A 24228-nucleotide genomic window follows, 5' to 3' on the forward strand; every position below is an offset into this window, starting at 1 on the left:
AACCTCCATTTATATACTATATTTCAACAAATAGCCTTTTTTTTTTTAGGGATGGGGTGTGGTAAGATTATTAACACTGAACCACACCCAGTGCAATTCATTTTATCTAACTTCTAATACATGCATTTACCTATTCCCATACACTTTTCCCTCTTCTAAATATATCCTAAGGTTACACATGTAAGGCTCACAGCTTCAATGCAGACATAGAATGAACAATTGTGGTTTTGAATTTGCTGGTGACAAATACCCAGAATTATTTTAACATGTCATGCTGTAGTAATGCCAAATTAAATATTTCAAAACATAAACAAGAAACTTGTATTATGTAGATCTTTAAAAGTAATCCTGTGAACCTTCCTTCTTGTAGCTGTATTCTTATGAGAAATTTGAAGAATTTACATTTTTGAAAAAATACATAATACCCGTTGCAATTGTGCAAATCCATGTTAGAGGATTCTTTTGCTCACAGATGCTTTGCTAATAAGTTCTGAGCCTGAAAAGTTTTGGTTAGTTGGGAATCTCAGATCCGTGCTAGCAGTTATCTCCAGATGGCTGCAATCTATTTTGTACCAAGCCTTCAGCATCTCAGCGGTTGCATGTTTGGAATTATGAAACACACTGTTCCACTTGTTTTTGCCAGTAAATATACCGTGCATTGTATGTTAAGTTTTGATGGGTGGTATAGCTCAAAGAAGAGGTAAGAGAGAAAATGTGGGGAGAGAAAAGGAGAAAGGAAAAGGGTAGGACAGGAGAGGAAAGAAAACGCAGCAAGAAAAGTTCGTCTGTGTAATGAATTCAGTCTGACTGGCAAACACAATCTGACTTCAAGTTGTGAATTTCATTGAATTTGATCCAAGAAAGACACAGCTGAGCAATCTGCAGGAAGCAATCTTTTCCTAGAAGTATGCAGCTCCAAACTGTACAAATTCTTCCACTGATCGTAAAATTTCTGTGCACCACTAAACCTGTGTAATTGGATACTTTTGAAAAGAAAGTAGTGTATTGAGATATTCAACTAAAGAATAACAAAAACATCATTGAATGTAGAATTTTGAAAGAAGAAAAACTATATAATTTGAAGTTGGCCAATGAAACCCTAGTGATAAGGACAGTTAATCATTTCTGGTGCAGCTGTTTCCTGACATTTCTGCAAAATGTTGTGGAAAAATTAATGAAGGTTCGTTCAGTAATGGTTTCAAGCTTGGCTAGTGGAAAATATGACAGTATTTCCATCGTCAATTAAGAACAAGCAAGGCCTTTTTTTTTTTTTCTGTAGGGGAAGTGGTATGCAGTTTGTACTGCACAGGAAATTGTAGACTTGAGAGCAGCTGTGTGATAGCAACAGGTATGCAGAGAATATGAAAAAGAGCCTGGGCCCTTTGCTCTTATCACACGTGTTTCAGTGCAGCAGAACTCTGCGACATGCTGGAAGAGACAACTTGCTGCATGGCATGACGATACCTATCTAGCATGTGGGGTATTCCTTCGAGTGTCCGACTGACAATAAACACCCTTCTTGCCACCTCAATAAAAAAGGATGTATCAAGTGAGATTTTCATTGTAACTGTGTTTTATTACTGCAGTGTCCCAAAAGCATAACTCCTTTTGGTGGAGAGACACAAGATATTTTTTTAATTGATCTCTGTAATTCTTGTTGCTTGCAATTTGACCTCAGGATACATGATTTTTACAGCCACACAGCACGCCTTAGTGAGCACGTGTGGTTGCTGCATTCCCCCAGTGCAGAGCATCCCCTGCTATAATGGGCTGGCCATTTTGTGTCTGGGGGCGGTGAGAAACCTGTGGGCCTCATGCGCAGTATGGACGTGGGGTTATATATGTGAACCCAATACCATGTATATGTACGTAGCATTGCATATAGCTAAGAAAGCATGCGGTTTAGAAACAAGAGCGTGGCCCAGGAGTGTATTCACATCGCAGATCAGCATAGCTGAAGGTCACCGTAGCAGCTGAGCAGTGGCCTCTGTCCACTCCTTCACCTCATGGCAGCGGGCAGGGAGCCAGCTGCCGGCAGCCTCCTCAGCGGCACCTTGGGGCTGGCGCTCCTGCCCCAGCTCTGCAGTGCCCAAACTCCTCCAGCTCAGCTTGGTTTTGGGGATGCTGGATTGTTCTGCTGTTGGATAGCCTGCATGGGCCAGCATTCAGTCAGCACAGAAACAAGGTGCACTGCTGGGAGTAAGTTGTGAAGATCAGTCCCAGATTGCCAGTAGAATTAACTGTTTTTCCCCAAAGGGATCTACATTTTATTTTTGGTTAAAAATACATTAGTGTGAAATTACAAGGCTTATACAGAACTACTGTAAATCACTGCAAAAGTTTAGGTGAATGATTTAAGGACTCAGTACTTCTTTCTGGACTGTGAGGGGTTTTACAAACCTGCCTACTCTAACAGATTTTTTCTTCCTCTTAACATGCTGAGATAGTTTGAGCCCTGCCATAAATATGATTTCTAGCCTGTTTACACAGTATGGTGATTCATGCTAGCATGGTTGATAGAAAGAAAATACATTATAATGAATGGTTTATGCTTTTCTAATATCACTCTGTAAAGGAGACGCTTACTCAGTGCTCCTGCTGCAAATTTAGTAGACCCTCAGCAAGCTCGCTAAAAATGTTTGTCTTACTTCCTGTAATGTTAGCTATGGAGTGTGTAGTTCTTACTGGTATAAGCCAGTGTAAAACAATTAATAGCGATAAAGTCCCATCCATGATTTAGCTCCATTCACATAATCATGCAAAAGTCAGGCCCAGGTCCCCTGTCTGTGGTGCAGTCAACTCTAAGGAGCTTTGTTTAAGACTCTCCCAAGCCTGCAATCCCTTGTGTTGGTCAAAACTTTGCTGAAGTCAGTGGCAGGTTTATCAGGGACAGCTTATGTATAAGAACCTGTAATTAATCTTGATTTGGGACACTAAAAGATCAGTTCTTAAAGTGTCCCCCCACATGCTTGAGTAACCAGGTGAGTACTGTGGCTGCAATCAATATGCTGTTGTACTCGTGGTGGGACTACATGTGTGCTTCAGGGAGTGCACAGGCAAAAGGGAAAGATGAGGGCTCTTGTCCCTCATTTTATCTGACGAGGGCAGCAGGTCAAATATGAGCTGCTTTTAAACTTCTCAACATGAGGTCTATGCCTACAGCTACGGAGGAACTTCCCATAAACACAATTTGTCAATTGAAAGAGGACTTTCCACAAGAACAAGTTTTCCACTGGAAAATTTCTGTATTGCCTATTTTTATTTTTTGCTTTTGTTTTTCCATGGAAATCTCTGAACGAAGTACTTCCCTTTAAGTCACCTTAATTCACGAAGAAGATATTTGATGAGCTGAACTGAGCTAGCATAGTTTCAGTTGTCGTTAAGTTACTTCTGTCTATTACTCCCTCTCATGTCATGGCAAATGGCAATACAAAAACTTCATGCTTGAAAAGTTCCTATGGGCAGGTCACCTTGTCAGGCCTACATGTCCCGTGGTGTATGGGAGTCACCGTGGTGAAAACATCTACTGACTAGTAACAAAACAATGTCTTGGTGAACCAGATTCAAAAACAGAGGCCACAGTCCCTGGGAAACCAGAGGAGCCGTTGTGTGAGCTTCTATCTTTGCTGTTCAAACTCAGTCTCCCAGATTTTCGTGTATTTTTTACCAGTTATTTAAAACTTCTACAGCAGTTGTAAAACTCTTGGATCCGTTTGAGCTTAATGATGAATGAAAAGTAAGTACATTTAAGTGATTGTAAAATTGGCTAAGGTCATACAATCAAAGTGCTTGAAGGACGCCTACATGTTTCTTGCTTTATTGCCTTAGCTTTCCCTACAGAAGGCAGCTGGATAATAGCTGGGACATTACTGGAGATGACTGGACACCTGGTGTGGAGCATGTGGGAAGGGAGTGGAATGCTGCTGACACCAAAGTGTTCATTGAATCACACAGTGACCTCTTATGGATGAACGTTAAAAATGAATGAATGCTCGTATCACAAATGCTACTTTTACTTTTTCAAGTAACAGTCTGAATAGTTCAGCAAGGTTTGTAGTAAATGTAGTGTTCTCCTTACAGTACTGTGTCTCCTGACTTTCATTAATCTTTTTCTTTTTCTTGTCCCTCATGGGGGGAGGTGGGGAGCACGGGGATGGGGACACACATCCTACTTTTATGTAGGCATGTTGCCAATTATACTGAATGCACCAAACCTTTGGTGATATTGAATAGTGACCATCTCTCAGGTTTGATGATCGTGGCTGGTGGCATGCACAGATCACTGGCCCCTGCCATCCCTGAAGGAAACTTGTCCCCCAGAGGGAAATGGGCTGTACCAGCGACCATGCTGCTGCACGGGAGGAAGCTCTCTGTCTACATGAGACTGGAGGCTGGTGGAGATTTCTCCACCACGTGTACACAGGAAACAGCATGTCAGATGTCTGACTTTCCTTCGGGCGGTCTCCCCGGTGCTTCTCAGAAGGGCACGGGAGTTGTGGTTAAATATTACAGTCTAACCTTTTACTTGCTCAGAGACCAAACAGGAGCTAAGTAACTTTAAACCATTAGCTCCATTTTAAGTATCTCTTCCGTGGGACGAAGGGCAGTTGATTCTCTATCATGTTATATTTTCCAGATGAATGACTCAGAACAAAAGTGCCAGGCTACCCACAGCAGAGTATGCCAGTGCAGCTAATGAAACAGAGAAGAGCAAGGGTCCTCCTTCGTCCCTCATTCTGCTTCTTTCACAGGATTCTCTCCGTTTCCTTTTCCCTCTTACTCTGTTGGTGTTTTATTTTTGCCATCGTAGTTTTAACTGAGTGGCCTGAATCAGATTTCTGAACGTTGTCCACCAGCAGCCCTATTCTCACCTGAGGGTGCTGGGGAGCAGCCGTGGCCCCAAGCCCTTCTGCTTCCCTACTGCTCAGCTGCCCCGGGCTGCTGGGGACAAAGGGAACAGACCTGAATTGAAAGAAGTGACGCATACAGACCAGCCATTTAATTAAATAAGTCAAAAAATGCCTTTGACAGATACCAGCTCTTTGGCATTCAAGGGAAAGCCAAATACACTTTCCATGCTAACAGCTAAGACTTAACTGTAGCTGAAACGCTGAAAACAGTTTCAGAAGTAACATAATGTGACAACACCATTTCTAACAATGTACTGTCCTTTGGGGGAAAAAAACAAAACCAAAAACTTGTCTTACTTTTAATCTGCTATATTAGATAAGGTGTTTTTTGGTGATAACTGAAACCAGAGTTTTCATTCACTTATTAGAATTTAAAGACTATGTGAAGGAGGGATCATAGAAGTTATTCAGATCATTTGATTATAAGAACATAAATCGTTTAGCAAAACTCACATTGGTGACAATCAGTCGTATTTCACAGTTACATTGCGAAAGCTACGAACAGCCTCAGTTCTAAATTTAAGATAGTCAGAAATTGTTCTGTTTAGCATGTCCTAAAATTATCCAGCACAGAAATACTTAGGGGAAGTGTTAAAATTAATTCTCAAATTTTAAAAAGGCAGCTTAAAGGGGAAGGAATGCAGATGTGGAAGTATTAAATAAGTGCCATCTCAGTAACAATTTTACCAAACGCAGGGAAGAGCCATACACTTTATGTCCTTGTTATAAGATTCTTGAAGAAAATATTCCCACTCGGATAGAAATTCACTGTAAACAGCCCTCTTGCTGTTGTCATTGGTGTACTTCTGAGGATGCAGTAGCTCTTAGAAGGAGCTGGGTTGGTTGTGCAATACTGTGACCTTATGGTGCATAGACACTTCCAGTTTTGGAATGTGAAATGTCTGAAACTGGGAGTGGGCGGACAAGAGGTGGAGCTAGCGAGGAGCCCGGGTGGCTGTGTTTCTGAGAAACTCTCTATTGCTGGTGAGCACTGCTGATCTGTCAAGTGTATGGCCAAAGCCCTGGATATTGCTAAGTTGAGCCACTAAACAAGATCGAGTTGCAAACGGACACGGAGCTATGGGGGGGTATTTTGGAAGTTGAGCTTTTAAAACTTAGTCGAAAACAAGGCTGAATTCTTTCAGACCTGAAACCACAGCCTCCCAAAATGCGTCAGAGACTCTTGATGCTGCAGCGAGGTCAGCTTCCCTCCCCCCCACACCTGTGAGTCAGGACAACTCTATTAAAGGAAGCTTTTATTGGAAGCTGTCAATAGAGAGGTAGACAACATGCAGATGTTGAGGACACGGTGGGAAAGGGTTTGGATCCTGTGCCTACATAGATGGTCACCAACAGGAAGAAGAGTATTTTTGTGGAAAACAGAGGGACGCGGAGGAAAGACTAGTATTTAAGCAAGAGGTAGGTACATCTGATTTCACCTTCTGTCAAATTAAAGCTAGGATTCAGAGTCCACTCAAGCTGGCATTGTATCCATTTCTCAAGGGGGACAAAGGCTAAATATTTTGTGGGCTACATGCCCTCAGTGCTTGTCCACTGTGCCTTCTGTACCTACTTTTGCTGAAAGTTGCAGAAAAATAATCTTAGAGCAGCTCAGTTGAATGCAGAGGGAAAAAGAAAACCAAAGATGAAACAAAGTATTGGACTGGTGGGAATTTCAGCAATGTGATCTTGATTTCCAGGTAGTGCAGACACTTCTTGAAATTGAAACTTCCTATAGCGCAGTCATGGACTTACTGTTTCCTTTGCTATAAATTCAGACCTGCTCATGGGTGAATCGACAGTAATGGGGCTTAAAAATGTCAGTGAACAATGCTGTCCCACTTATACTGATTCTCCTTTAACTTTTTCCATGTCGTTTGTTATTACTACTATGACCTGGACTGCTCTAGCAGAGTGTTAGCATAGATGAAGTTCCCGTAACAAGCAGCATTGCAATAACTGGGAGCTGTGGTTTTAGATGTGATCTTCCCTTAATACTGGTAGGTGCTCTGTGCTTACTGAATTTACCTCTACCAGAGAAGAAGTATCATGCAATAACTTTGTGACTCAAAAAATACCTCTAGAACTAATTTATAGTGCCAGTAATTTTATTGTTTCTATGTGAGATTGCTAGCAGAGGGAAAGAGATCCTGGAAACCAGCTGCAGCTATTTAATTCATGACCTGTCAGGAAAATAGGTTTTGGTTTCCAATCCTGATGAGCATCTTGGGTGAAAGGCAGAGTATGGTCCTGGCTGTGCAAAGAGCTGACCTTCCTGAACCCTCATCACATTTGGTAGCACTGTATTTGAGCGGTTTTCCTGAGAACATCCCATGTGGAGTTTTCCTCTGCTTTGAAGGCTTACATTATACTGTTTTGATCCACTTTCCATTTCACTGGTGGACTATTACTATTAACTTTCTCACAAGGTGAATCAAGCTGCATTTAAAAAAAAGGAAAAAAAATTACTCTTCTTTGCACCTTTGATTTTTCCTTTTGTTTTTTGAATCCATGTGTGTTACATTTTATGAGCAGTCCCAGCGATGCCTTGTATCTAGAAATGTAAATAACCTTTTACTTGAAAAATAAAAACCAGCTGGGTGCACTTGTGGTGTCCCTGACTGCCAAACATTCATTGGCAAACACTCTACTGCAGGTACGGCTGAGCCCATATGTGGATGCACTCACATGTGGAATATGAGTTTGAGAGAATTAGCTGCTTTTGGTAGACTTACTGAGGCAGGTGTCTGCCTCAATTTACATTTATATTTTCTGTTCAGAATACATTCAGTCTGAAGATGGTGGTGAAGGAAAAGAAACAGAAATATGTGTTCCTAAAGTGTAAAGCAATGGCTTATCAGATCTGTATGATGAGGGGAGAAGTGGTTGGAAAGAGAAACCCAAGCACAACAGCATGGAGGCATAGAGCTGTACCTGGGGGCAACTGCAACATGCAAAGGGAGCTCCTGGACATAGTGGTGGGACTAGCTGGTCCCCATTAGTGTGATTCAGCAAATTTTTACCCTGTTGGACAAGACAAAATTGTATCTCCCATGCCATCTGCCTGGTCCCCTCCCATACAAACCTGCTCTGACCAGCCAACAGGAACTGTGGCTGCCTTTGGCCTTTCCATGGCCTTCCTCTGCTAGCCTTTTTCTGGCCTTCCTCTGCCCTTTGCACTTTCTGGCAAAGTTCTGGTGCAATCAGGCTGCAGGATAGCAACGTAACTGTCAGCATCTTCCAGATGTCATGTGAAACAGAGTAATGCATTTTATACCAGTCATGTCCTTGCTATGTCTTTTGCTAAGCAGGTTTACACAGAATATAGAAGTCCGAATCCTACCTTGAAATTAGATTTGACATCCTTGAATGGATTAAGGTGAAAAATAAATTGTTATACTGAAGAAAGCTATAAAGAAAAAATCAGACTGACAGCATCTTTTTTTAAGTTTTGCTGATCAGAAATCAGAGGCTGAATTTTGGCTCAAATGTCTATAAGCAGTCTTGCAATCAAATACTCCCAGTTTGCGAGGATACAAACAGCAGCTCCTCTAGCTTGCTCTAATGAACCAGCAGCTCTTTGTTGGTGCGAGCAGAGCAATTAGGCTCCCTGCTAGAAGACCGATGTTTGTTATGCAGTTTCATCCAAGTGATTGGGGTTATTTTATTCAAGCAGACCTCACTAATCCGCAATTAAAATGGCATTTTCATCTCACACTTAGAAGTTGAGAAAAAGCTTTGGAAGATTTTAGTAGCTCTGATGATGAGCTTGGTAGAGGAACAAAATCAAACAAGGACCTTTTGTTGCAGTGGTTGGGTCACGACTGAGAGAGTTGGCTACTTCACTACAGCAAACACGTAGGTGGCTCTTCTAGTGTTTTTATATCCAAGAGGGGAGCAGTGACTTTCCTGACACCTCTTGGGGTAGAAAAGGCTGGGCTGTGTCAGCGGTGCCACGTGCAGCACCTGCTGACAGTCAGCCCTTTTCCTCTCCGCCGCTTTGAAGTAATAGGCCACGTTTTTCTGGCAGAATCAGGCCCAAGTGGTGAGGTTGCACTGGGTTCAGGCAATTTAAAATCTGTCTGCAATTTTTTGCACCTGTTTCATTGTGGTATTTATGGTTTATTTTTACCTGTGCTTTCCGTTCCATGTACTGTTACCAGCAGCCTTCCTAGCTGGTATTGGTGCAGCTCTGAGGGAAGTGAAGAGAAGAGCGCCGAGTGCAATTTGGAGGATGATCAGGGTGAGATCAGTTCTTGAAACCCGAGACAAGTTAATGATGAAACCTGAGTTTTGTTAATAATACATTGTGATTATTACTGCAGGCAGGGTAGATATCTCCTATTTCTTATCTTTTAACTTGCGGATCCCAGTTGAAGCGACCCGACTCCTCAGCCACCCCACCCGGGGAGCTGGCCTGTCCCCACAGCCGGGCTGGCGGGACAGCTTCCCCCGGCAGAGCAGAGCCTGCAGGTGTCGGCGAGTCACGCAGGCCGGGAGGAGGGTGTGTGATCAGCAGATGTAGCAGCAGAAAGTTAATGACACAAGGCACCTAATCGGAGCTGCCCTTACCTCAGCGCTCAGCACCAGCCAGGCCGCTGGCAACGCGCTCCCACGTCCTAGGGTCTTCATAAGGGAAAAACTGCATTATGAGCCAAGCCTCTTGCCTGCAGTAATTGCCAATAAAACATTAATCCTAACCTTTGGTAGACCGCATCTATCTCTGTCAGCGGGGAGATCCCAGGCCTCACTGGGGAGGTGTCACAAACCAGGGTGCACGTTCAGGGCCGGTCGGTGGCAGGGGAGCGGCGCTGGTGAAAGTGCTGCTGCCAGGCAGGGGCGGCCAGAGGCGGCTGCGGCAGGAAGAGCACCCACGGCAGGATGCAGGCAGATACGAGATAGCGTGGCCCCTCCTCACCTACCGGCCTTGTTTCTTGCCGCCTCCCTATGGCTCCTGTCACCTCCTGCCCTGTTCTCCTTCTCTGGAGCACGTGGCGCCAGCAGCCTCCATTTGGCCTCGGTGGCCTTTGCCTGCCCTCCGTGCAAAATCGAGAGTGCTGCCGCTGTTTTGTGGAGATCCTGGCTGTGTGACCCGAGGTGCTGGGAGCTGCTGTGCCACGTGCTTGCGTAGACCACAGTTAGGGACTTACACGCAGGCCAACAACTTTCCAACACCCACAGTTCAAACATTGGCTGACGAAGAAAGCCCACAGCAGGAACTTATCGAAAGGAAAAGATAACACCTTGTCTTGCTTTACTTCTGCTCATTACCTCACCTGTATCGTGACTGTTGCATGTTATACTGAAAGCAGAAAATATTCATGACTTTGAACACCCCATGGGTAGGCTCTGTAACAGTCCAGCAGACCCTCAGCCTGATTTGGGCAGCAGAGCAGGCAAGAAGAAGGTGAGCCGGTGGCCCTGGAGCTGTGGGATGGAGGTGGCATTCGGCAAGATGTGGCCCTGCTGCCCCACCAGCTCCGTGCTAAACCCGCAGCCCCTTGCCCTGCTCCTCCCCGACCCAGGGCTGCCACCACATCCCCTCCCCGGCATGCAGAGACTGATCCGACTGAGAACATAGCACTTCTTTCCCCCAGATTATTTCTGAGTTAGCCCATTTCTTGGTTTTAGATTGAATCAGGCATTTTGTCTTCTTCTTTGTACATTTTTTTCTTCTTTGGCTTTAAATTGGTAAAGATTGGTGATAGGTGTTATATTGCTCTTACTTAAACACAAATTTTGTTCCAGATTTGGAGGTAGGGGATAGTATTAGGTTCTGATCATTCTGTTTTTAGCATTATAATTTAAGAGCCCCACGGTGGTTTTGGGTATATGGTCCCATGTCTTATTAACTTTACATAAATGTACTGCCAGTGTATGGTCTTCAGTATTTAAACCTACTAATAATTATTTTTACATTCATATTTCATGTAGTAGAATAACATTTGCTCTTAATTTCAGATTAAAATTGAATTGTCTGAAGAATAATAGCATCAGCTGATTTGTCTTGCACTTCAATGTTTATCTATTCTGGTAAAAAAATCAGTGACTATTAAATTTACTGCTAAGACATAGGATAAAAAGGCAATGCTATGATGCTGAACAAAGGATGGTTGTATCAATGGGAATTAATCACAGCATATAAAGAAACGAGCAGGCTCGCAATTTCCCATTGGACTTCATGTTAAAAATATAATCTTATTAACTTCAATTACAGTGTTGTTCTTTTTTTTTTTTAGTTTTAAAATAAGAACAAAATAAAAATTGTAATGCCAGAGTAGTCATTTTTATCGACTCTTGCATGTGAAGTTGGCAGTGTCTTACAGTGGGCTTTTTTTCCCGATGTAAATGAGAAGAAAGGTCTGGTATAAACCTGTGCATTTTTGTTTAACCCCAGCCCCAGAGTGATTGATGTGAGGTCTTTGGAGCCACACAGGAAGAATGGATAATAATGAAACAAAACCCTCATGTAAGCATCAGCCAAAGGAGTCACAACATTAAATAGAAAAACCATAATTGTAGAAAAGACCATTTCCTTGTACAGCTCAAATGGAGCACTAGAAAGTTGGCACGTGTATGACTTCCAGTAGTAATGTTGCAGTAATGTAGTTTAAACAGTTGCAGAAACTCTTCAGAGAGTCCTTGGGGCCTGGCTTGTTTTCCCTTTGTGTTAAACTCAATGTCGTGCAGAAGCGTGAAGTCGCCCTGGAAAGGGAGGTTGCAGAATATTGCTACTGCCTAGCTGTTGGTCATCCTGTAGCTATACGCCGTCAGGTATGGCATCGTGAGCAAGTGCCTGGGCTGGGGCTGTTCCTGGGTGCACGGACCAGATGCTGCTGGGAGAGTTTGAGCTCCCATCTCTACTCCTCCGCGTGTGCCCACTGCTGCCCCAGTGACAAATATACCAACACTGGAGAGGTACAGTCGTTAATTCCTGTAAATACAGGTCTCAGGGAATAAGAAATTCATCTGTGTGGTTGGCAGTTCTTCTCGATATTCCTCGTAAGATGCTAAACTGTATCACTTGGCCAGATGGTCATTTATACTTGTGCCACTTTATTAAGCACTGTAGGAGTGCTTTAAATGGCAGTAAGTTATATTTACACCCTTTCTAACAGCTCCTTTGTGCTGATAAAAGGGATGTAAACTGGCCTCAGAGTAGGCAAGACTTGCAGAATAGGACTGTAAAAGTGCAACACCCTCTCGTTAGCATGCAGGCCTATGTGTCTGCTTCTAGTGGGGCACAGCCTTCTGTCCAGGGCAGTGCTGACTTAGGTAATGGCTCTGACATGACAAGTTCCCACCTTCCTTTAGATCCCAGAGCCTCATTTCTGGTCCCTCGAGAAGCTTTCTGTGTGCTGGTGCAGAGGAACTGTGTTGTAAACCTGATCATTGAAATGCTCCAGATTAGAAGAAAAAACAAACAACAACAACAAAAAAAAACCATTCCCCCCTTTAATTTTAAAAGACAACTTTTCTCCCAGATCCTTCTAGTGTTCCAGCTTGCAGCAGGGTCCCACAAACGTTGTAGCATGGCTGCAGGTGGCTGAGCCATCGTGGAGGGGACGGTGCAGGTTGGGCTGAAGAACAGTAGCTGCCTAACGCAGTGCTTCTGCCAGGTCTTGGCCCATTTGAAACTCTGCCCACCCCATCAATGCTGTTTTGAAGACTTGCAAGTACTTGAAAACATGTTTGTTTCTGAATCTACTTCCTAGTCCTGTCGGCTGAAGGAGGATGCCTTAATTAACAAGCTCTTGTCCCTTCATTATGTGATGTTGGAATGCAGACACCAGGTAGAAGTTCTACCCAGTCTTTTTGTATTTTATCTGTTGGTAATCTCAGTGAAAAAGGGACAGTTCCAAATCTGAGTTTTTTCCCCTCATCTTCTCGTTTCTCAAGTTATGTTTAGAAACAGGAAACTGTTTTGCATAAAGGTAAGATTGTGTTTTTAACAAGTAAAGTTGGTGTTAGACTAGCTAAATATACCTACACAGTCATACTCAGTGGGTAGTCCTGGCTATTTTTAGGCTTTATTTTTGCCTCTCTTTATTTATTTTTTTTAGTGACACCTCCACTGTACCTTCAGCTTCTTGTGAGGCACAGCTTCCTGAGCCTCTGTGAAACTTGCAATTACAGGAGGAGTCAATCTTGTCAGGTGTCATTTATCATACTTTGCAGAGGGCTGATTCCAGGGAAGGATGAACAAAGCTTAATAAAAAGAGAGAGAGAAGCATTCTCTTAATAATTTGCCCTTTGCAACGGCAGACCCTTATCTGATCACCCACGCTCATCTGGCTGCTGACGCTGTACTTGCTTCATTAGTACGAGCTATTTTTACACCTTTTGTGTCTTTTGAGGAACTGTGTGGGCCTTCTGGCTTGAAATGATTCACCATCTCCAAGCGAACAGGGTGTCCTCAAATCCTGCAAGTGGGGTAGGGAGAAAGAAGTGGGGGAAAGAGTTCAATTGAATAAGCAAATGTTGATTGTCTTAGGTGGTCTGAATGCCAAAACATTGCAGTTTAGTCTAGTGAAAATAACTTACGTGCTTTTGGTTTGCAGTGGAGGTTTTCAGACTAAGAGCTATCTCAAGGAGCATTTACTGATTAATCAGTCTTACTGTAACTTAGCAAACATGAAGCCCTATATGCTTGTGCATCTACTCTTTGTCTTCGTGTCGACGGTACTTTCTTTTATTCATAGTGTACAAGTGCCATTGGTGTATCACAAACACCCAGGAGACTTTTGGGTCAAAGCTGATTTCACTTCCACTTCTGACACTGGAAAAAAACTAATTCTGGTGGAATGGGCCAAGCATGATGTAGGAGGAGAACCCTGTACAGAGTTGTCTGGGGGTTTCTGGAGCTGAGCAGTGGTTGCTTTCCCTTTCAGTGCACCATTAGCAATCAAAATGTCCTCTTAGACCCTGCTGAGCTCTCGCTTGGTGGCTGATATTAAGGTTTTTGCTGTCCTTAGACTTTTCCTGTGTAGGAGAGATTTGGTATCCAGTTGTGCCACTTTTGAAGTACAGGATAATGGTTTCATATTGCAGGCTTCCTTGGAGTCATTTCAAAAGTTACTGTGATAAGGGATACATATAGGAAACTCTTAAGGAGCTGTTTGCACTAGGAAGGCCCTGAATAATTCTCCCTTGTCTAACCTTGACTGATAGCAAGTCCTCGTGAAACCTGAACAATGCCTTTCCCAAGAGAAGTTTTGTTTTTTTAGTGTATCTCTCTTGTTGAGACTGTAACTGAGCTGTCAGCTTGGACTCCCCTCTCAAGTATCAACCTGTGGAGTAACAGAGGCATGCCGTATAGATTCAGGCATTTTTGGTAAACTTCATCTTCTCAGTAGTGTTCGCTCAGGTGAGTGGTCATCACATTAATAAGCAGAGTTGATTTGTGTCTTGTAGAAAGAAACAACTGCACACAATGAAATATCTCATATACCTACAAAACACAGCAAGAAAGCATATGCATATTTTATTGAATGTTTTAAGAGGTGTTCTGATGCAATTGGATATTGTGCATACTGGCTTCCAATACTTCATGCAATAAAAAGAAGGAAGTACTATAAAAAATAGCTAGGGTAATTTAAAAGAGCTTTTTTTTTTTTTTTTTTCCCCTTTTTTCCTCCTGTTAAACATCCTGAGGGCTATAAACAAAACATCATCCTTAAATGTGCAGTCTAATTAGTGTATCTTATATGACCACTGCAGTGGTCATTAGTCTTTAGGCAATACTAAGTGACCAGATTTGCTACTGTAAAATGCCTGTGTTCAGTCACTAATCAAAACCAAACATTAGGGCTGCAGGGTAGTGACTGTTGTGACACCTGCGTGATGTATAGAGCTTTGGGCTTAATATCTGATCTCAGATGAATTTTAACAAAGGCTTCAGAATTGATTGAAACAGAACTGTCACGAAACCTCACTCTACTTTGGGTTCAAATAATGGAAAAAATTGGTAGGAACATGCTACTGATGCTTTGTATACATCTGTTTTTGTTTTGACATGTGGTGACCACAGAGTTTAGTAAATAACAGAAGGTTTTAAAATAAGCTTGTAATAATAAGCTTAGTGTGAGTAAAACACAAAAGCAAGATCAGATACTTATAAATGTCTTCATATGTAATTCTTTCTGGGGTGAGTGCATTGAGTTGGTGCCTTTGCCCATTCAAGAAAATATTTGAAAGACACTGATGCTTCCGTATGAAGTGCAGGTGACTTCTTCTGACACACTATGAAAGGAAGCATAGCTGTCTGCAAATCTTGCAGTGATTGCATAATTAGTATTGCATAACTTTTAACTGAAAAAAAAATCACTTCCCAGAAAATTCGGTGGTGTTTTCCCTCTGTGATGGAAATGTTAGGCCTCTGCCTGATATTTTTCTAATATTCCATTTGGCAACAGAATAACAATCATTTTGTCCCTAAAAATGATGTAATGTTTACAAAAGAAAAGATTTTTTTTCCTGGGAAAACTTGGGGAAATCCTTCATAACACCTTAGCAGGATCTTACTAACACTGGGCTGTTCTTCCCAGCTGCTGCCCAACTCTGCAGTTCTTGTGTGAACATGAAGAAACAATTTCAGAAATGGCATGTAATTTCAGTTAGGAAAATTATTATATCTGACAACCTTATCAGTCTGAACTGTCTGGTGTCACTGCTTTTAACTTTCTTACACCCTTTTGGTGTTTTTAAATCTAGAAACGACTACATAGCACACACACACTGGAATCTTGCCCTTTGCATATACTTTATCATTCATACAGTGTTGCTAACTTCATAGTTTGGTTAATCTGTCTCTTATTAAATATGAAATTCCCCTTTCTGATTAACACATTTCTTTGTGTTGAATTAAGAATAAGGTCTTCAGTCTCACTAATTTTCACCAGCTCTTGCAAATGCAAAAGCTTCATTGCAGTCCCTATAAAGTCTTGCTTTTCCAGTTTAGTATGGTACCCTGATTGTTCAATTGCTGTGGCTTAGAAGAAAGTGAGATAGAGCCGAGTTTCTGCTGATTAAGAGAGCAGCCCAAGAATTAAGAGCCCGTTTGTATCTCAGCACCCTCTCAGATACTGTTATACATCTTTTCTGCACATTTAGTAAATACTGTTTACTTACTACTTATCTAACCCTTGAGTGAAATTCATTCTTCTACAGATTGGGACCAACAAGATCATGCATCATACCAACTTAACTTTAGCAATCGTAATAGTGTTTAAAGAGGGCCTCGGTGTGCATCAGTTTCTGACTGTTCTCTGCATGGGAGCTACTCTTGTATATCACTGCATACTCTGATTCAAAGACAAATGGGGGAAAAGAGCAAAATGACAGTGGTATTTTTTGTTGCCTTCCAAATTTTTAATAATACTGGAAGTATGGGCTGTCAGATCTGCCATTGCTGTGCCATCACATTTTAAGGTCCATGTGGGTTCAATTTTGTTTATTAATGTGTTCTCCAAGGAAATAAGTAGCAGTGTGAGGAGACTAACAGTTTACATACTTCTCTTGCTTAGTTTTATATCTGAACTATCCCAATCCTTTGCTTTGGTGTCACAATAGGTTTAATCTGTCCGTGCTTGAACACGGTCAGCCAGAACAGGTAGGTTTTGTGTTACCTGACATGTAGAAGCACCTCCAACAAAATCCTATGTGCACAGCAAGGTTAGGCATCCAGAAACAAAATATTTACCTGATCTGTTAAAAGCAGTGAGATCAGAGAGATCAATTAGCTACTAATTTACTGACAAGATTGTTTGTCCTATCTCTTTGATAGCAGTTATTTGTTCAATTCAAGAGCTGTGGTTAGTTTCAGAACTTTTACCTATAAAGGAAGTGTTTAAGATGAATTTGGCTCCTGTGTGGCTTTTTTTTTTTCCTCTCTCTCTCTCATTTTTTATTTTATTTTATAGTCATCCTGTGGAAATAAGTCTGTGTTCAGTTGGACTTTGGCAACGTGAAAGATTTTTTTATACATTTTTTCCATCCGGTAGTAATGTGTACATTATGTATGATGCTGAAACAGGAAATAGTGATGTTCTTTAAGTGAGCAATCCGTGTCATTGCAGTGAAAAGGTCAACGTTAAGGCATTTCTGCTGTAGGCTTCTTCTGTGACTTCTTAAAATATACACTCAACTTGAATTTAAGTTTTTGGGGGATGCTATTTTTCTATAGAGAGTGGCAATTTAAGATTATATTTGAGATACTTAACATAGCAAAAACAGTGTGCAGCTGTGCTCGAAGCATTTAGGCTGCAAGCCAACATCTCTTAAAGAAAATCATCCGTGTTTTCTTAATACCATGTAAATGAAAATTTATTGCAATACATATTATGAATTTCTCTGTGGACATCTGAGAGGTGTTGGATTAGTTTATTTTCTGTTTGTATTAAATAACCTCAGATATTTAGTATATAGGATGGTGAAGTCTAAACCTCAGTAATGTCCGATTCTGCGAGAATTTGCTCTTACTTTGACCTGCTGTTGAAATAATTTGTCTCCTTTTACTCACTCAGAGGCATACCTCATATCTGATCAAAGCTCCTGAAGTGAAATGGGAGACTCCTGTTTCATGCCTGAATTTTCTGTAAGGTCACCACATAAGGGATATAGGATAGGTTTTCTATCTTGCCATACCAGTGTGCCTGACCTCTGGCTTGGTAGGGTCACATTCAGAGGAGGGAAGGACAGTCCTGTTCTTCACAGCATGTACCCATTGACTTTTGGACGCAATGCCTAAGACAGGTTACTACAGTTAAGGTTACAAGAGTAAAACAGATTCCTTTCTTTGTTTTCATCATAGAATCATAGAATCACAGAATGGTTTGGGCTGGAAGGGACCTTAAAGGACATCTAATTCCACCCCCCTGCCATGGGCAGGTACACCTCTCACTAGACCAGGTTGCTTTCAAGCAGACTGACTCATTTACTTTCTTCAGCATGCTCAGGTAATGGTCTCAGAATAGTTTTAATTAGCTGAATTAGCCAGCTTAAAGTGAGCTTGGTAAAGCCTTCATATGAATGAAATAATCAATGCTACTACAATTAACTAAAATGTGCCATTGTGTGCCATCTCTCAACTACTGGAATTCTAGAACATTTCTCAAAATCTGGGCCAGATTTAGTGTGATAACTGAAATAATAGTCACAGAAATGAGGATGCCAGATTTCACACAACTTCTAGTTTTCTGTGCACAGATGCTGTCTCTGGGAACCAGTGGGTACCATGGACACCAAAGTATGTTCTTAGAAACCTGAGAGTAAAAGCCTAAAATCATATTCAGTTGTGGAGAGCTTGCAGTCGCAAAGAGCCAGAATATTCTGCACTTGATGCTTCTGTAACTTCATCTTCTCAGTGAGTCTCTTCGGTTCCTGACTTCTTGGGGAACCCCTGTGAGAAGTGTTTACCCAACAAATAAATGAGTAACAGATAATCTGAGGAACAGATCCTGCCTTGTAGCCTCTCCTTAAGCAAGTTTAGTACAGTTTGTTTGATTATTTAATAGTAAATTCACAGCATACTGTATGTGCTTGCTGAGCAGTATTTGTTTTTATATTTTCTAGTACTTTTAAATAATGTCTAAAAAAATATTGTAAAGATTAGTTCAGCTGCCCAAATTTAAAAATCTATGTTATTCTAAATATTTTAGGGTATTTTCAAAACTGTGACTTTCTGGCTAGCTTTGAAAAATGGCAATGCATTCAATAAAACACTGAAATCCAGAGGGCAGGCAGAACATCTGGGGTGGAATTAAATGATCAAGTCAGAGTAGCGTCTTCAAGTATGAAGAGGTAACAACAGTATTTACAGTACAGAAAGTAGCAGATTAAAATAAATACACCTAACCTGTCTTAAAGTGGCTGCCTTCTTGAAATTGCATCTGTAAAAGGATGCCTCACAGCTCCTGCCGAACTGCAGCAAAAGCACGGGCATCTTTGTGTTCCCAGTAAAGCAAGATTTTGCCAAGTGCCAGTGGTTGACAAAGGAATTTACAGTCATTCCTAGAGGTGTTCAAACAGACAGGTAGAAGGCCAGCTACAAAACCACAGTCAGAAGGGACCCCTAGCCAAGGACTGCTGAAAATATGAAGAGAATCTCTCTGGTCAGGAGTGGGTAGCCTTTTTTACAAAACTGGGAAAATTAAGAAGTGTTTCATTTTCCTTATCTTTTTAGTAACAATAGGTCAAAAAGTGAAGAAAGGGAGTTTGCTTCCTGGTGGCATTATCAAGTGTGGTATCAAGTAGTATGAAAAGACTGAATTTGCTCATGTTGTGTTTGGTTTTGTTGTTGTTTGTTTGTTTTGGTTGGTTTGGTTTGGTTTTTCGTTTGTGCAAAATGACAAAGCAGCATACCCCAAAGACTACATTCCTTTTATTACCTTGCTACAGTGCACAAGCAAACTCAGCCCACAAATGAATATGTAACCCTACACAGAAGGATGGACAAATGCTTGTCTCCTCTCCTCTCCTCTCCTCTCCTCTCCTCTCCTCTCCTCTCCTCTCCTCTCCTCTCCTCTCCTCTCCTCTCCTCTCCTCTCCTCTCCTCTCCTCTCCTCTCCTCTCCTCTCCTCTCCTCTCCTCTCCTCTCCTCTCCTCTCCTCTCCTCTCCTCTCCTCTCCTCTCCTCTCCTCTCCTCTCCTCTCCTCTCCTCTCCTCTCCTCTCCTCTCCTCTCCTCTCCTCTCCTCTCCTCTCCTCTCCTCTCCTCTCCTCTCCTCTCCTCTCCTCTCCTCTCCTCTCCTCTCCTCTCCTCTCCTCTCCTCTCCTCTCCTCTCCTCTCCTCTCCTCTCCTCTCCTCTCCTCTCCTCTCCTCTCCTCTCCTCTCCTCTCCTCTCCTCTCCTCTCCTCTCCTCTCCTCTCCTCTCCTCTCCTCTCCTCTCCTCTCCTCTCCTCTCCTCTCCTCTCCTCTCCTCTCCTCTCCTCTCCTCTCCTCTCCTCTCCTCTCCTCTCCTCTCCTCTCCTCTCCTCTCCTCTCCTCTCCTCTCCTCTCCTCTCCTCTCCTCTCCTCTCCTCTCCTCTCCTCTCCTCTCCTCTCCTCTCCTCTCCTCTCCTCTCCTCTCCTCTCCTCTCCTCTCCCCTCCCCTCCCCTCCCCTCCCCTCCCCTCCCCTCCCCTCCCCTCCCCTCCCCTCCCCTCCCCTCCCCTCCCCTCCCCTCCCCTCCCCTCCCCTCCCCTCCCCTCCCCTCCCCTCCCCTCCCCTCCCCTCCCCTCCCCTCCCCTCCCCTCCCCTCCCCTCCCCTCCCCTCCCCTCCCCTCCCCTCCCCTCCCCTCCCCTCCCCTCCCCTCCCCTCCCCTCCCCTCCCCTCCCCTCCCCTCCCCTCCCCTCCCCTCCCCTCCCCTCCCCTCCCCTCCCCTCCCCTCCCCTCCCCTCCCCTCCCCTCCCCTCCCCTCCCCTCCCCTCCCCTCCCCTCCCCTCCCCTCCCCTCCCCTCCCCTCCCCTCCCCTCCCCTCCCCTCCCCTCCCCTCCCCTCCCCTCCCCTCCCCTCCCCTCTCCCTCTCCTCTCCCTCTCCTCTCCTCCCTCCTTTTTCTTTTCCCCCCACTGGGATGTCAACACCAAACAGCTCTTTGGGGGATATCATTGGTGGGACAGAGGGAAATAAGGGGTAGGATGGCAAGCCAAAGGTGTGCTCCCCCTCTTCCTGAAAGGCCAAGTCAGTTTTATTCTCAGCTGCAGGTGGAGAAGTGCTCAGAGGTGGCCTCCCTTCCCCGTAAGGCTGGCTGGCTGCTGGGCTTGTCCCAGACATAAACTAGACTTGGCTAATAAGGGTCTTGGCAGAGGTCTGTGAGCGAGCATTGGGATTTTATAGGAGCCACTGCAGCTTGTCTATACTAATGATTGCCCTATAGAATAAGAATCCCTTAGGGGCCAGTTACGGTGGTTTTAGGCCGGTTTTGTGCTGGCAGTGCTGGACAGAAAAGATTTAAAGCACGGCTGGATCTGACCGTTAGTCCTTACTCTAGAGTCAATATTTATTCTGTATGGTGCACTCAGGATTTAGCCGGGAAGACATAAGCTTCCAATTTGTTCACTTGCAAGAGCTGTAATACGAGCTACAAATTGAGAAGTAGTAAAAGTTGTATTTTGCCAAATTTTATTTTAAAGCTGTTGAGTGTAACCATTTTAATGGTCTCAAAAATAAAATAAAATAAAATAAATTAAAAAAAAGGAAAGAAAAGAAAGGAAGGAAGAATCTTGGAGCTCTGTAGCCACCCAGATCTATGTCTCTTGCACGCAGCTCGCAGAGGCACCGCAGGAACGGGAGTGACAGAATAGTGCTCCTTTTCTAGAAAGTTTTAAAGGTCTTGATTTAGTAGGTGCATCTGACATAAATACAGTTCCCGGTCTCCCAGTAATCTTCTCATGTTCAAAGCCCGCAGAGAAGTGAAATGCCCTGGTTTGAAGCAGGCAGATAGCACGGCTGGCGTGGTGGGGCGGGGGGATCCGGCTGCCAGGCCGCAATCCGACGGGAACCTGGCCCGGCCGCTTCCAGGGAGACCTCCGCAGCTGGTGGCGAGCGAGGTGCTCAGCCCGGCTCGGTGCGCTGCCTGGTCCGCCTAGGTGGGCTCCTCCAAGCCGCTCCGGAGGAGCCGAACGGTGCCAGGGGTATTAAAGGGAATGCACATTTTTATCATCCGTAGTTCCCTGCTTTGAAATATGAAGTATATGAAATATCGGGAGTTTCTGTCTATTGAAGAGTTTCTTTTTGATGAAGAGCAATACTGGCAAGTATATTGACAGTGTTTTCTAAAGGAGAAACATTAATCCGTTGAAATTTGGAAGTCTCTTGTTGGCTTAAGCTAGTCCATGGTTGCAGGAAGATTAGATAAAAGCTTGACTGGAAAGAACGGACAGAAACTACCTTTTTGGTACGTTGGATTTCTCCATTTAGGCCAGTAAAACTTAGCATTAGGGAAAAAAAACAAAAGGAAAGAAAGACTATTAAAACAATCTTTGACACAGGATGGATGGGAGTTCAAACCAAACCAGAAATGGCTATGTTGATTCTGGAAAGGGATTTATTTTCCCCAGGAGAGTGACGTTGACCAAACTTAAGCCATCAATAATCCCTGTAATTAGTCTATACCTGTTTCATAGTGTAGGTTGAAAAATTATATAGAGCGTTCTGAAAATAGCAGGACCACAGAATGACTTGAACTCTGTAGCAGACGTCTCAGTCCAGAACTAGAAACTGATGGAAGTGTATTAGCATCATCTTTTGCTCAAATAAAACCACTGCTGTCACATTTCTGTGACTGGCACATTTCTGCCCTGAAGATGTTCTTGGCAGAGGAAATATGGAACAGAAAGGATGCTTCCATCCTCTAGAAATTTCTGCTTCACCGTTTGCAAAATTGTCTAATATGGAAAAAAGTATTTTTCTTTGAAGATGGCTAATAACTTTATGCTCTTTCACTTAGGAACATTGCCGCTGGTCCCTGTTTCTGCTCCTCAGATGCTGTATTTCCCTTTACTTCTGTGCTTGTATGTTAGCACCATTGCTGACATGAGATTCAGCTTAGCTCAGTTGCCAAAAATGGTTAGCCCTTTGCCTGCCATTTGCTAATAAGGAACTGCAGATCTGCTCCACCGTAACCAATTCTCATATATTGTAAATAGTGCATAAGGCTTATTTTTTTTTTTTACATTTGTAGTGACACTTTTAATATGAAGAAGCAAATCAGGAAAATTTAAAAAGTTTTAACTTGGATTACATTTTGTCTTTTTCCTTTTGGAGGATCAGACAAGAGAACTATTTAAAAATCCATTAGCACATCAAAGCTGAATGACTTTATGACCTAAAATATTATGGTTTCTGTCTAATAGATTGCTATTATTTTGTACTATATGGGAATCCTCTATAGTTACATTTTTAGCTCTATTTGTGCTATAAAATAAATAATTGATAACTGGTGGCACAGTAGTCATTCTATTAACATCAAATCATCAGGCTTTACTAATGTCCATTCTTTCTTTGAAAGTGTTATTAAATAAGTGTATTTTTAGCACTTATTCTAAGTGATTACGGAGAGCTAAATTTTTTTGACTTTTAGATATATTTTTTCTTTTATACACTTTACTATTTCATCATCTGTTGGTTTTATTCAGTGGAGAAAATGTAAGTTTACTAGCAGTTTTTCTGACAATTTCTAATTGGGTGTTATTATATTAACCCATATCCCATCCTCTGCAGCTGATACTTAAGGTATTTCTAAGGATTTTGTATAAACGTAAATGGAAGTGCTCTGGGGTTTGTCCTCCTGGATTTTTGTCTTCTAAAGAAATGTTGCTTTTGTTACCAAAATCAAACAAATCTCCTTTTTAACAAAACAAAACAAAATGCATTTTCAAGATTGGATTTATCAAAAACCACAGGGGAGAATCCTCCTTTTACTGCAAGGGAGAACTGATCTTCCAGCTAGAGAGATACTGCTCAGTTTTCCTTTTTCAGATGCATTCCCTGTGCTGGTCGTTTCTGTAATGCAAAGAGTAGCTTGCAGTAGCAAATTATGGCAGGTACATAAGTCTTTTAGATATGTATTTGGTCTGTAGGTTTCTCTGCAGGCGCATATTCTTGAGCACTGTCCCACTGGTGTTAACTGGTCTGGAAGCATACTTGTTTTCGCTACTTTTTTTATGTACCTTAGTGGTGACATCCTGGCCACAATTTCATTCTGGTCCCTGAAACATTTAATGAGAAGCCTAGAAGGCCTAAAAGTATTAGCTGGAGTGAGGTATTGAAAGGGGATTTGCCAATGGGATTCAGGAATAATCCAGGTTTAGCAAAGGTGTAGGAATGAAGAGCGACATTGGGCAGGTCTCTTTTTACTGATTCAGGAAGGTGAGACTGCACTAGTTTAGATTTGCAGTTATCCTTAAAAGACCTTTAAAAAGCTTCACACATACTCTTCAAAATGTGCTTGCTCAGATCTCTTGAGATGCGACGTGACATTTTTCCAATGGGTGGATAAATGAAATTTTCAGGCCTCTACTGTAAATAATAGAAAATTTTCTTCAGCATCTATACTTAATATCAGTAACTTCTTACGACTGTATTTTTTTTTTTCTACAGAAAACCTGAAGACAGTCATGCCTATTAGATGTCTAGAAGATGCAGGTAATTGTTTTATACCAAAAAAGGCATATATTCTCATTCCCTTGTTGTTTTCTTGTACTTCTCTAATGTTTCTTCAAGCCCAATTCAGTTTTTGTACTGTAGGAATTAAAAATATTCAAGCATCTTTAATACTGCTTTTTTTAATAACCTTTTTTTCTCTCTCCTGTAAAATAGTGACTTTATAATTTGCACTGTT

At 42.5% G+C, this 24228-nt stretch overlaps 1 protein-coding gene across 7 annotated transcripts in view; it reads left to right on the forward strand.

The window, feature by feature from the left end:
- The window catches only part of HIVEP2 (HIVEP zinc finger 2), a 137704-nt gene that overhangs the window by 84763 nt on the left and 28713 nt on the right, over positions 1–24228 (forward strand). For all 7 annotated transcript variants that reach the window (XM_080588049.1, XM_080588050.1, XM_080588052.1 and 4 more), the window contains one exon: positions 23988–24032. The gene's annotated coding sequence lies outside the window, so the exon portion shown is untranslated. The remainder of the gene's footprint in view (positions 1–23987; positions 24033–24228) is intronic.

This window comes from Anser brachyrhynchus (genome assembly GCF_964034855.1).
Source record: "Anser brachyrhynchus genome assembly, chromosome: 3".
Taxonomy (NCBI): domain Eukaryota; kingdom Metazoa; phylum Chordata; class Aves; order Anseriformes; family Anatidae; genus Anser; species Anser brachyrhynchus.